The following is a 12,892-nucleotide window of genomic DNA, read 5'->3' on the forward strand; positions in this document are numbered from 1 at the left end:
GACGAATTGGCACTGAGTGGTTGTAATACTGAGGGCCCACATCTGGTTGGATGTTGAATTGGTCAATGATGAAGGACTGGTGCTAACCAGCCAACTGCAGAGAATGTTAATTAAAAAGAGGAGAGAAGGAAATAACAGGTTCCTTTGTGGTGTTTTGCAAAAGGCAGAGTGATTTTGGAAGCTTCTGGACCAGTAGCTCTGGTTTGCTCTCTTGAGTATCCTCTCCAGTTATCAAATTGTTGAATGTTCTGACAAAAAAATTCCAATCTGCAAGAAATAAGTGAATATTCCTCAGTGTCTTCTGAAATTGTTTGCACTAATCATGTACCTTTGGAATTTGAGCAAGATATACAATTTTACATGCTTGTGAGGATTCATTTCACAAGCATTTCACGAAGACCTGGTTTTCAGAACTTGAAGCTCTTTCATTGAACTGACAAATTAAAATTCTTTTGTTTTATTTTCTATTTTTCCCTTAACCATGTCTGTCTCTAAGTTTTTCTGTGGGTTTGGGTGTTAGGATCAAGGAAAGTTGGATTTAGATTATATATATTAATTAGATTCCATTGTTGGTTACTTTTGTTCTGCTAAAGTTACACTATTCATATCAAATTGTTAACTTTTGTTTAAGTTGTTAACTTGGGGGTGCCCAAGGTCTATTTTTGTAAGAACCAAAAACAGAAGTTGCTGCAAAAGTTCAGCAGATCTGGCAGCATCTGTGAAGAGAAATCAGAGTCAATATTTTAGGTCTGGTGACCCTTCCTTCGAACTTTATTTTTGTAAGCTCTGGTTAGGAGGAGATGATCCATTTTGAGCATCATTGGATATTTTAATTTCACTTGCAAATCCAGTGATAGAGAGACTGGTTTGGTTTGGCTTGCAATCCCTGTGTCATAAGTACCAAGGTGCCACACAGCCCTTTCTTTTATCTTTCTAAACTGTTGACTTAGACCACTCCTCAAGCATTTGTATTCGAGTAAATGCAAACCAAATTTATGCTACCTCTCCTTATAATTTAACCCATTTGTATTGATATAATTCAAATGAATTTGCACTGTAAGTACTCCAAGACCAGTTCATCATCGTTGTGATGTGGTATTCAAAACTGCATCAAAACTGCAGGTGCGGGTTTCATTAATGCTTTGCAAAACTGAAGCACAATTCCCTCACTTTATACACCAAACCACATGAGATAAAAGCCAACCTTCCACTAATGTTTTTAAATTAAATTTTTCGGCTGCACACGAACTTCGTAATTTTTTTAATATACCTGACCATGAAAATCGCTCTGCTCCTTTAGATTTCCTTTCTGACACTAATTAACAATACATTGCAAAGTTGTCTTTCATTGACCCAAAATGGATGATTGTATGGAACATGCGCTTCCAGAATTTAATATCACTTATATGAGCTGTTATTGATTTGTTGTTACCTCCGGCTCCTATACATACACGTGGTGACCTTCAAAAACACAAAGTCATGCGGAAATTTTGATCTGTCATACTTTGCTTCTTCATCAAAGTTATTTATACATGTGACAGAAGATTGATGCCCCAGTGCAAAATCTCAGGAAACAGGATTTCTAATATCCCACTGATTTGAATGTATTCCTTTGATCCCAATTATCTTTCTCCAACCACCCATATATAACTAACCCATGTTACAAAATTATCTTCAATTCTGCTCAATCTCATTTTGTTTTTGTGAATAATAGTTAATGCAGAACTGTGTCAAATGTATCTGAAGATTCATGTCGATAATCTCCACAGACACTACTCTGTTCACCATGTTAGTAATCTACTCAAAAAATGCAGTTACATTGATTCGATATAAGTTACTCTTCACAAATCCATGCTGAATCTCTTGGATTAATTTATAATTGTTCACAGATTCAGTCCCTTCATCTTCAGTACCATCCTGACAATTGTCATTAAGTTGACATGCTTATAATTGTCTGGATTCTCCCTCCCGCATGCGCCAGATATACAATGAGTAATGTTTGGAACATACACACCCAAAGGCATAATTTCTAGCTCAAGAAATCTTTGGAACATAACAATTGCATTTCTATTTCTTTATTATCCTTATACTACTGGTAATTTTATATTTGGACGTCTTACGTTCCTGAGAAAATGGATACAACATGTTAATTGATCATGTTTTTTTATTTCATTATCTGTTATCTTCATTATCCATCTGAGCATCAGCAGCAGCTGGTTTTAATGTGGCCTGTCACACAGGGCCTGTATTCCCAAGTGTTTTATCTGATTGTTACCTAATGCAGGTCCATTACTCATCATTAAGGCGACATCATTTCATTTTCTTTTGAAACATTGTTTCAGAAAACTACATTTTAGAAAATGTATCATCTGTACTATTTGAGCTACTCTGCTTCTCAAAGTGCATCAAAATTAAAATTTCCTTTTAGCAACATGTAATTTCTGCTTTGTGCTTCCCCAGTGTTTTATTTAATCATCCTAGCAACTACCCAAAGCTCTTTGGATAGCACCTTTGAAACCCATGTCCTCCATTACCAAGAAATACCAGGACAGCAGAGGCATAGAAATACTAAAACCTGTAAGTACCTCTTCCTAGCCACACACCATCCTGACTAATAATTATATTGCTGTTACTTCACTGTTGTCAGTTAATATCCTGTTTAATATAGCCCTTTTCTAAAAGCACTACGGGTGTACCTACAACACATGGACTACAGTGATTCGAGAAATTGCCACCTTGAATGGCAATTAAGGATAAGTCCACATCCCTGAACAAATAGATAACATTTTCTTCAGATCATTAGTGATCATCATTCCTTCAGATCATTGCCAACATCTCTTAGCAACTGTCAAAAGATTCTTTTGTCCTTTCCTGTTCCTTACTTCTTACCCATAGAATTTCCTGGCCGATATACTTTACTGCTATCTTTTTGCACCAGTGCTGTGTTCCTCAGTATCAAAATTGCTACTTTTTTCCCCAATTTACATTCATTTTCCAAAGATCCGTATTAATATATACCACATTCCCAGGTTTGGAATTTCATTGGGCATTTTATTTTTAATCATGTTAAAAGCTCAAATGACAATGTTAAGGATTCACAAAACTCAGATGCTATTGAACGGGCTGTGATCATTTGATTACAACTTACATACAGTACTCCAGGCAAACAAAGTCACAAGTTGAGAAAGTAGCAAAACAGAAATTACTGGAAAAACTGAGCAGGCCTGGCACTATCTGTGGAGAGATAGGAGAGTTAACATTTCAGGCCCAGTGACTCTTCATCAGAACTGATAACAGCTGGTAAAAGGTGGTATTTATGCTGAAGAACAGATTAGGGGGAATGGGGAAGTTGAGTTGATAGGTGGAGACGGAGTTCAGTCAGAGAGATATGGGGATTCGTAGAACCATAGAATCCCTACAGTGTGGAAACAAGCTCTTCCGCCTACCAACAGCAAACCAACCCTCCGAAGAGTATCCCAACCAAGCCCATTCCCCTATTACTCTAAATTTACCCTGACTAATGCACCTAACCTACACATTTCTGAACACTATGGGCAATACAGCATGGCTGATTCACATAACCTGTACATCTTTGGATTATGGGAGGAAACCGGAGCACCCAGAAGAAACCCACACAGACACGGGGAGAATGGGTAAACATCACACAGTTGAACAAGGCTGGAATTGAACCTGGGCCTCTGGTGATGTGAGGCAGAAGTGCTAACCACCTAGCCACCATGCCACCCGTATTTATAGTAGTCGAAGAGTGTGGCGCTGGAAAAGAAAAGCAGGTCAGGCAGCAACCAAGAAGCAGGAGAGTTGATGTTTTGGATCATAAGCCCTTCATCAGGATTGTAGTCGGCCAGGACAAAAGGAAAACTGAATACGTGATCTTGAGAGTGAAGAATAGCAGAGAGTGGGTAAACTGTGCTAAAAGCTATCCATGTAATATCATAACAGGACTAAGCATGGGTGAGAATTGGTTGGCTGTGCTGAAAATATGATAGAAACAGGGCTGCAGGTTCCCCAAATGAAAGATTATCTCCAGCATCCACAGCTCTTTGTTTTATTTTAAGCAAGAAAGGAGGTCATGTGGTGCTCATTTTTGCGGTGGGTTCTGAGTTCCTTTCAGGTCCCAGTCAGGTTCTTTAGCATGAGGACACATTGTGGTTTGAAGTCTACCAAATGTTATATGACTGCAATCATGAGACAGGTGTCCAGGGAATATCTGGCAGAAAGATGCAGAATATGCAGGTCACAATCTTTATCAGCATGCAACACTGATTTGAAACTATTTTGGAGTTCCATGTTCTCAACAAATCCCTTTCACTACTTCACATAACTGAGCCTATACTCAGCAACAGGAAGGATCCACCAGTGCTGTCTCTACTCTGTCAATGCTGGTTCAGTTCATCTCGCTGTTGCGACAATTGTACAAGTGTTGGCAATTTTTGCAATTGTCCCAAGTGGCAAGTGTCTCTAAGGGGTGATGTACAGGTGTTTGAAGGCTTTTTGCTGATTTGGCACAGAAACAGGCCCTTCAGCCCAACTTGTCCATGCCAACCAGGTTTCCCAAAATGAACTTGTCCCATTTGCCAGCATTTGGCCCATATCCCCTAAACCTTTCCTGTCTAACTGTCTTTTAAATGTTGTCATTTCTACCTGCCACTACCACTTCCTCTGGCAGCTTGTTTCACATTTGCACCATCCTGTGTTTGAAGAAGTTGTCTCTAAGGTCTCTGTTAAAATTTTCCCCTCTCACCTGAAGGAGAAAGTGAGGACTGCAGATGCTGGAGATCAGAGCTGAAAATGTGTTGCTGGAAACATGCAGCAGGTCAGGCAGCATCCAAGGAGCAGGAGAATCAAAGTTTCGGGCATGAGCCCTTCTTCAGGAAAGAAATGTCGATTCTCCTGCTCCTTGGATGCTGCCTGACCTGCTGCACTTTTCCAGCAACACATTTTCAGCCCCTCTCACCTGAAACCTACTTTGGACTCCCCTACCCTGGGGCAATGACCTTGGCTATTCACCGTATCTATGACCTTCATAATTTTATCAATCTCTATAAGATCACCCCTCAGCCTTTTATGCTCCAGGGAAGCAAACTCCCAACCTGTCAAGCCTCCCCTCATAACTTAAGCCTTCCAGTCTTTGCAACATCCTTGTAAATCTTTTTTACACCCTTTCCAATTGAACCACATCCTTTCTATAGCAGGGCAACCAGACTTGTGTGCAGTACTCCAAATGAGGCCTCGGCAATGTCTTGAACAACGGTAACATTCCTTGAGCATATTCTATAATGAGGTGAGTGCTTTCTTGCCAGGTTACAAATTTATACTTGAAAACGAAGTGGAACAAGCAAAGCTTAAGAACGTAAAATACAGAATGCAAATAGACTGTAAATCAGTTGCTCAGAGGTACTTGTGCAAAACGGGCATTCCTGGAGTTTACAGTAAAACTAGGAAAATAAAGAGAGGCAGGGAGAACATGACAAACTGCTGCAAAAAGAGAGGACAAAAAGGAGATGGGCTCTCAGCAGAAGGTCATTTCTGCCCCTAACTATTCTCCACTCTGGACCTCATGTGTAACATGCCTACTTTTCACAAAGGATGACCGATCTGCTACAACTGCAACTACAATGTTAATTATTTTTCCTTTACACCTCAGGCTGGAGATATTTGGAACATCGTAGAGTTTTCTTTCCACTGTGCTGCATTAGCAAAATCACTGATGGCCTGTAAGCAAAGAGATAACTACACTCTGGAGTCTCTGATTGAAAACCAGCAGGCAGTATATGAGTACGTAGTTCTGTAAGAACTGCAGTCTCACCAAAGTTTACTGTATTACTGAGTATTACTGAGTGCATGTACATTGCACTGTCTTACTGCATGTTAATGGTACAGAAAGGGATCCTATTGCTTCAGTGTATACAATGGGGCAAAGATTCAAGCAGGTCAATATCAGGATCAAGTCAGCCAGCAATCATGATGCTCTGATCAGACTGCTCTGCCCAACACAGAATACAATTGAGCTATCACAGCAATCCAAAGGGTCGCTACTGTGCAACAAGGGCTATTCACTGTAAGCACAGCTGAAAATGTACACACTTTTATGAAGGCATCTTTCTACACAAAATGTGAGAAGGCAGACATCATATCGCAGCAACTTTGCTGCTGCCCAAGATGTAATGAGGGCCAGTATTGGCAGAAATTGGCACAGCAGTACTGTAAGTATGGCAAGATTTGTGGTGGGGTGCTGCAGTGGGGTGCACCCATTGACACCAAGAGAACAGCCCTAGCCACCAGTTACATCGTGAGAAATGAGGACAGGCAAATGAGGAAGGAACAAGAAAGCACAGTGACAAACTTTACACTCACACTGTCCATTTAGAACTTATCCACAAGCTATCCAGCCCTTTTCAACTGCCCCACACCTTATCTTCCCATCATTCTTAACCATCAGAGGCACTACTTGACCACAATGCAAAAATGAAAGTACATCACAGCACAAACAAGCCAAATCAAACTTTATAACTGAGCTTTGTATACGATAATCAATGAACTGTCCTTGTGCATTCTCTCAGATCCTGGAGTTTGAAGGAGAAGTACTGGGGATATGTAAACAGTACAATGAAGGCAGAGCCCTGGAGTGTCAAGAGGACTCCTGTTTGAGAATATCTGAAACAAAATTGTGCCATATATTATGGCTTTAAATAGATTGAGAAATTTGAAACTCTCTTTGGGGAAAGAAATGAAGATCAATTTATTGGGTTCAAATTTAATAATACACACCAAAGGAAGTAACAAATGCTCTGTATCAGATGTTAATAGAAAACAAGGGCATTTACATCTCCAAGGACCAAAGCATCTCCAACTTATGTCTGCTTGACAAAAGGTATTATAATGATTTTTATTGCATTGAGCTTTACTGATACACTTCATTCCACTGTGAATTACGAACAATAATTTTATTGTGAAGCCAATTCGACCACAATCCACAACCAACATAATAAGCTTTCAGAGCATCAACAATTGAAACCCGATAGGCCTACTGTCTTCCTGGTGAGTAAAAAAAACAAATTAGCATTAATCTATCAAGCAATTTTAAGTGCTCAGCAAATTACTTACCAATCAGCCTTCACAATGGTTCTTTGAAGAGTTCAATATTTCCTCTATTTAGTCTTTTGTAGCATAGATACAGGTCTCTTCGCTAAAAGGTTTTCTCTGTTAAGCAAAGAACAAACACATCATTCTTAATTGATGGTCAAGAAACTATTAGACAAATATTTGCATGAAATGTTTTATTCACTTATCTAATTTTAACCCAACAATGCAACAGGATCTGGATATTCAAATCAAGGTGCTTTTAAGAGATGCCAGAATAGATTCAAAATGCCTGTCATAATGGACTCAAATTAAAGAGTTTTCTACAATTGAAAAAAATCAGCACCATCATTGTACTGCGTCCATCAATGAGCTCAAGCTTGACTTAGCTCAGATATAGAATTAGAAGAGGAACAAATGACTCATTGGTACATTTTACAACTTTCACACAGTAACTATCACATCATGATTAATTAAATCGACACAAAAAGCATCACAGCTTTATTTCAAAATAGTAACAAGACTTTGATGCAGTTTTAGATAACATAACTCAATTTTAGGGCTAAAGAAGGTCCACTAAACTAACACCTGGAACGGGCAAGGAGTCTGAGGAGGAAAGACTGGACAGGTTCAGCTCGTATCTGCTGGAGTTTAGGGGAGTAACAGGCAACTTGTCTGAAACAGAAGAATCTGAAATCTTGTAGAGTGGATTGCAGAAATGATGTTTCTTTTCTTTAAAATGGAGTAACAGCAGGATAAAGTTTTGGAAGTAATATTGTCAATGGACAAGATGGTAGCAGAGTAAGACCCTTCTGCCAGAGGTCCTCTATTCCACCTGTTCTTTTTCATAATCTTTCTTTCGTTCTTTCCCTTTTTTTTCCTTTTTTATCTCTATTAGCACCGGAGATGAATCCTTGAGGTGCAGCACGCCTCCAATCGGTGCAAATATGGCGAGTCCCGGAAAAGTGCGCAGACTGTGGGTCCTGGAGTAATGTGTGGATAGCAAGTCCTGGAGCAGCACGCGGTCGGTATGTCCCAAAGCAGCACGTGGGCAGTGAGCCCTGAAGCATAGTGCGGGCAGTGCATCCTGGACCAGCGCGTGGTACTGGAGCAGGGTGTGAGCAGTGAGTCCTGGAGCAGAATGAAGGCAGTGAGCTCCGGAGCACTGCGCAGACAGTGAGTCCTGGAGCAGCGTTTGGACAGCAAGTCCTGGAGCAGCGCGTGGACAGTGAGCCCAGGAGCACTGCACAGACAGTGAGCTTTGGAGCACTGCACAGACAGTGCACCCTGGACCAGCGCGTGGACAGTGAGTACTGGAGCAGGGTGCGAGCAGCAAGTCCTGGAACAGCGTGAAGGCAGTGAGCTCCAGAGCACTGCACAGACAGTGAGACCCGGAGAATTGCGCAGACAGTGAGTCCCAGAGCAGCACATGGACAGTGAATCCCGGAATAGCACGTGGACAGTGAGTCCCAGAGCAGTGTGCGGACAGTGAATACCAAGCAGTGCGCAGGCAGCGAGTCCTGGAGCAGCATGCAGACAGTGAGTCCCGGAACAGCATGAGTCCTGGAGCAGCACGTGGACAGTGAGCCCCAGAGCACTGTGCAGACAGTGAGCTCCAGAGCACTGTGCAGACAGTGAGCTTCGGAGCACTGCACAGACAGTGCATCCTGGACCATGACGTGGACAGTGAGTACCTGAGCAGGGTGTGAGCAGCGAGACCAGGAACAGCGTGAAGGCAGTGAGCTCCAGAGCACTGCACAGACAGTGAGTCCTGGAGAATTGTGCAGACAATGAGTTCCAGAGCAGCGCGTGGACAGTGAGTCCCAGAGCAGCACACGGACAGTGAGTCCCAGAACAGCATGTGGATAGTGAGTCCCAGAACAGCACGCGGATAGTGAGTTCCGGAACAGGAATCTGGGAGTGAGGCCCCGGAACAGCGCATGGCCAGTGATTCCCAGATGGAGGTCAGCACAGGGGAGGCAATCCTGGAAGTTACCCTGGAGCAGTTAGGTGCTGGTATGGAGCAGAGTGGAGGTTTGGAGTGCAGAGGGAATGGGTGTTGGACTGGGCTCTGGCACAACTGGTCAGACCATCTGCAGAAGTCCTGCGCTGAGCTATTACACTTTGATGTTTATTTGAATTTCTTTTTACCTGACTGTAATAACAATTCTTTAACAATGTCTTGTTTGTAACTTATTTTGTAAACTCTGTAAAGTAATTCAACCACTTTTCATTCCTCTTTTGTATCCAAGATTTGTACCTCGGTACTTGTACCAAAGATGGTGCCCTAAGAGACAGATAGTGTAAAAACCTTTCACTGTCCCTCTACACTGGAGTATACATGACAATAAAGGATATTATATTCTATTCTTTTTTAAAAAAATCAACCAACTCAGAGATGCTACTCCACACCGAAAGCAGGTGGTACATGAACACAGCTCTCCAGGTTTAGAGATAAGGGAAATTATCATTGCACCACAAAAATCCTGTCTCAAGGTCACAATTTATATTTATCTCTGTTAAGAAATACATTTGGAGCAGATGGAACTTACACCTGGGCCCCATAGCTCGGAGGTAAGGACATTACCACTGTGCAACAAGACCCTCAGAAATGACGTTTACTTTTATGGAAGAATCTTATACCTAGTTAGTACACAGATAAGGATATTTATTTCTCTCTCAGAATGCTGCCAGTTTTCGGAATACTTCAAAAGGCAACAGAAGCAGAGTCTTTGAATATTTATTTTGAGGCAAAAGTTGTTGAATTCTTGATAAGCAAGCAAGTGAACGGTTACCGGTGGGAGGTGAAAATGTGAAGTCATCAGATAGGCCATGATCTTATTAAATGCACAGCAGGATCAAAGGTTTGATTGGCATTCTTCTGGTTTTATAACAATGTGTCACGATGGTAGTCTCTCTCTCTCTCTCTCTCTCATTCAGAAAGCCTGGGTTCAAATCCCACCTACTCCAGCAGTGTGTGACACCATACTGGGGCACTTTATAGAGTCATTGAGATGTTCAGCATGGAAACAGACCCTTTGGTCCAACTCATCCATGTCATTCTAAATTAATCTGGTCCTGTTTGCCAGTACTTGGCCCATATCCCTCTAAACCATTCCTAGTTGCATACCCATCCAGATGCCTTCTAAATGTTCTAATTGTACCAGCCTCTACCAATTTTCTGGGAGGTCACTCCATACAGGCACCACCGTCTACGTGAAAAAGTTGCTTCTCTTTCCCCTCTCAACCGAAACCTATGTCCTCTTGTTCTGGACTCCCCCAGCCCAGCTTAATTTCAAAATATCCTCAATGTACTTTTAACATCAAAGAACATACATATCTCTGACTGTCTTTCCACTGATTTACATACAACACAAATGCAGGCCATTTTGCCCAAAAGGTATCTTTCAGCCCATTCTTGTCTGTCGATCCATATCCCTGTATGCCCTTCTTTATCTGCTTATTTAAATGTTTTGCATGAATTGCATCCCATGACAATACATTCAACATTCTCATCACCTTCTTTAAGTTCTCTATTTAATTTCTTGGTGTTTTGATCACATTGATGGCCTTTAATCTTTTTTTTAAAGCGCATAAGTGAAAATACATTTTTGTCAAGTGCTTCGATCACCCTTCAGTCTATAGTTTCAAGCACGTCCATTTTTGATGTATAGGTGTATCTTTCAATTCTGCAGTCACCCTTACAAATCTTATTTTGTACATTGTCAAGCACGTTGATATCCTTGTGCGACATTGCTGTAGCTTTGAGAGGTGTATCGTGTCCTGGTTTCTTTCAAGAGAGAGATTGAGTGAGAGGGAGCAAGCAGTCTGTGGTAACATAAACAGCTTGTGAGACCTTTGTTTTTTTTTTGAAATTGGGACAGTAGAAGCAGCCTGGATGGATGTTACCCATCCTCATTTACCAGGATATCTACTTTTTTTCAGAATTAGTTTTAAGCAGTTGCTGTTGGAATCTCAACAGGTTTGGAAGCTGCAATAAATGTCTCCTGGCTGCTACTCTCTCAGTTTTCACTTGATACTTTTTTCTCTCTCTCTCGCTGCAGCTGGATTGCATGTAAGATAATCTGTTTCTGAGTTTACCTTTTTGCCAAGGGGTGTATCTATAGGATGTTACTACCCTGGAACAGTTAATTAGTATTAGTAACTGTAACTATTATTCTGTTAAGTTTTCCAATAGAGTTAATTGTTCTGAGTTCTTATTTCTTTTATTGTATATTAAGTATTATTTAGATTACTTACAGTGTGGAAACAGGTCCTTCAGCACAACAAGTCCACACCAACCCACCGAAGTGCAACCCACCCAGACCCACTCTCCCACATTAACCCCTTCACCTAACACTACGGGCAATTTAGCATGGCCAATTCACCTAACCTTCACATTTTTGGACTGTGGGAGGAAACAGGAGCACCCGGAGGAAACAGAGAGAATGTGCAAACTCCACACAGTCAGTCGCCTGAGACGGGAATTGAACCCAGGTCTCTGGCGCTGTGAGGCAGCAGTGCTAAGCACTGTTTGAATAAATTCTGTTGGGGAAACATTGAGTAGATTGACCAGTCAAATTGTATCTGGAATATAGCACTTCACATTTGCCTTACAATTAAAAAAAGTTAGGGCTAGGCTACCTTCTTAAAATATTTTGAGGGGGGGTCACGTGTGGGCCATAACACTTGCTGTAATACAACAAACAGAACACTACATAATATTCCAAGTGTGGTCAAACCAAGATTCGAGGCAGGCTAAGCATAACGTTATTTTTCACTTCTATCCATCAAGGAATGAATCCAAGTTTTTAAGTTGCCTTTGATTCCCAAATTTAGTCGTTAATATGGATTGTGAACAACCATGGTCCCAACACTTGTCTTTATGGGACACTATTTCCAATCTTATGTGCTAATTGGATCCCAAGACAGATAGTGAAATATGAAAGTCGGCACTTTCTTTTCTTAATAATAGATTTATTTACAGAATTCAGCATCCCATATATCCAACTACTCGCCCAGTGTCCCAGCCGTCTCTCTTTACATGCACTCCTTAATTAACCATTTTCCTTCATCTGTGTACCTTACCAATCTCATTAACATCCTGCTGCTTTGAATAATTACCCCTTACCTCCTAATTTCCAGTTTCTGCCTCGCAACCACCTAACTATATATTCTACTATTTGTTCTCCACACTACATGCTGTGACCTTATTCATACGTCTTTGTGTCGTACCTTATCAAAAACATTGTAGAATTCAGGTAAATTCTAGCCCATGAATTATCCTTGTCTTTTTTTTTTACCTTCTTCAATAATTCACTTCATCAAGGAAAGACTTCCTTTAGTTTTATGTTGAATCTTCATTATTACAATTTTAGATTCGAGACTTTTTTTTTTATTTTCTCCTTCTACGTTAATTTTGTCATTTTTCCTATTTCCACTCTCAAGCTGATGTGCCTGAAATTCCCTGAATATGTTCTATCCATCCCCGGTCTCAAACACTTCTCTGGACCCATTTATCAACCTGCAGGGCTCCTTTTCCAAAATGGTGGCTTTGAAAACATCAGCTTTGCTTTTACATTTCTCTTCCTATGATTCAAAATGCATTGTGATGACATTTCAATACTTCTCACAGAGTTAGTATTTGAATGAAAAGTTTCACAAATATAGTTTAAACTTTTGGTTACGGGGCTTTCAAGGAGCTCGGGGTAGATATTTTTAATCAGCCTGTTCAGACATGATATGACACAACTCTGAAGCACGTGGGACTTGAACCCAAGTATACTTCCTC

At 40.9% G+C, this 12,892-nt stretch overlaps 1 protein-coding gene across 10 annotated transcripts in view; it reads right to left on the reverse strand.

Annotated features, from left to right (window-relative positions):
• LOC140483855 (contactin-4-like) overlaps nucleotides 1-12,892 on the reverse strand; it is a 2,466,301-nt gene that overhangs the window by 2,095,358 nt on the left and 358,051 nt on the right. For all 10 annotated transcript variants that reach the window (XM_072582595.1, XM_072582599.1, XM_072582606.1 and 7 more), the window contains one exon: nucleotides 7,126-7,221. The gene's annotated coding sequence lies outside the window, so the exon portion shown is untranslated. The remainder of the gene's footprint in view (nucleotides 1-7,125; nucleotides 7,222-12,892) is intronic.

Source organism: Chiloscyllium punctatum, chromosome 12 (genome assembly GCF_047496795.1).
Source record: "Chiloscyllium punctatum isolate Juve2018m chromosome 12, sChiPun1.3, whole genome shotgun sequence".
NCBI classification, from domain to species: domain Eukaryota; kingdom Metazoa; phylum Chordata; class Chondrichthyes; order Orectolobiformes; family Hemiscylliidae; genus Chiloscyllium; species Chiloscyllium punctatum.